Source organism: Cyprinodon variegatus, unplaced genomic scaffold (genome assembly GCF_000732505.1).
Source record: "Cyprinodon variegatus isolate N-32 unplaced genomic scaffold, C_variegatus-1.0 Scaffold1185, whole genome shotgun sequence".
In the NCBI taxonomy this organism is placed as follows: domain Eukaryota; kingdom Metazoa; phylum Chordata; class Actinopteri; order Cyprinodontiformes; family Cyprinodontidae; genus Cyprinodon; species Cyprinodon variegatus.
This window is the reverse complement of record NW_015151638.1, coordinates 40,397-41,968: the sequence shown is the minus strand read 5'-3', so window position 1 is coordinate 41,968 and position 1,572 is coordinate 40,397.

Genomic DNA, 1,572 nt, shown 5'->3' with positions numbered 1-1,572 from the left:
TAGATGATGATAAATAACATAGTTATGTATAATATATTACATTTCTGACTGTATATCCCTGTAATTATTACACACTGTAGCTTTAAATAATTTTTTTTAAAGTAAACTATGTTTGTAAGGTCAGAGTTTATTGATAAGCAAGCTCTTGGAATATAACATTAAACCCCAGGTCTTCCGTAAGTTGACAGTAAGGTGTCTGTTTAATCTATAAATGTTGGAAGTGTTTATGCGTTAGTGTAATTATTCATTACAGTTTTACACATTAAGATGCAGAAATAAATACACTGATAGGGAATTAGAAGATAACATGCAACAGGTGACACTATTGTTAACACTATTTCCTTCCAACAAGTAGGATTTAATACTCCCATGGTCACAACACACCTGCAAGTACTGAAAATGAATTGAAAATGGATGCTAAAACCTTCATTTATAACATATTACAGACAAAAACAATGCCTCTACTTTATCCAGCTTAGGCAAGAAGAGGTAACATTGTTTGTTGGCTATGCACATTTCTGTAGACAAGTGACGGACATAAAATAGAACATAGGGGGAAAAAATGATAAACAACTGGATTGCAGTGGCATAGCAAAGGCAGGTACAGAAAAGTTGGAGTACAATGTTAAACTAAGGATGTTTCACATATTGTATAAAAACAAAACACTTCTTAATGTTTAGTTCTAGTTCTGGGTATGCAGTGTAGACTTAAGCTAGAAGACCTGAAAGTTCACAGCAGTTTATACACTGATCCTAAGCCATTCAGTAACTTAAAGACTAACAGAATTGTTTTAAAGTCTATTTTCGAAGAATGGATGGAAAGAGCCAGAGTAAGGACTGTAGGACTGGGGAGATGTGCCCTACTTTCTTATCTTATTTGCAATGAGGTCTTAGACATCAGAATTCTGGATCCGCTGCAATTGTTTGATTGTGTTTTCTTTTTTTTGAGGTACTTTACTCTTTTAGGACTTATGATGAAACAGTTACAGGAATTAAGTATACTAAAAATAAATATGTCTAAGTTCTTGCTGGGACAATGTTTTTTAATCCTAAAAATGCTCCTAAACTGATAAAAGGGATAATTTGTTATTGGCATTATGTGCCAAGTCCAAAATTTGGGTCATTAGTTTAAATCTGGATAACTGAAGCTGGTGCTGACTTTTCATGACTCCAATAATATTACTTCACTGCTGTTTTTACTTAGCTGAATAATATTTTTTAACATTCATTCATTCCTTCTATTTTCCCAGAGCTCAAATCATATTCATCGTTCATCATCACCTGGTAATATTGTAATATAGAGCTGTCTTTATAATTTTGGTAAGCTCATTAGCTTTTGTTATAATCTGAGCTAGGAGGAGCATGTAGATGTTGAATGTGCAGATTTCTGTGGTCTCTGAGTTAAGGTGAACTAATGACACAAAAGTCTCTGGCTTTCAAGTTGGAATTTAACCAGATGAGAGCCATACCAGAGCAGCTTATCAAGTTATTCAGGCACTATTTTAGATAAAGGTGATCAGTTGTATGGAATACTACACTGAATTTTGTTTCTTATTGAAAATTTTTTTACAA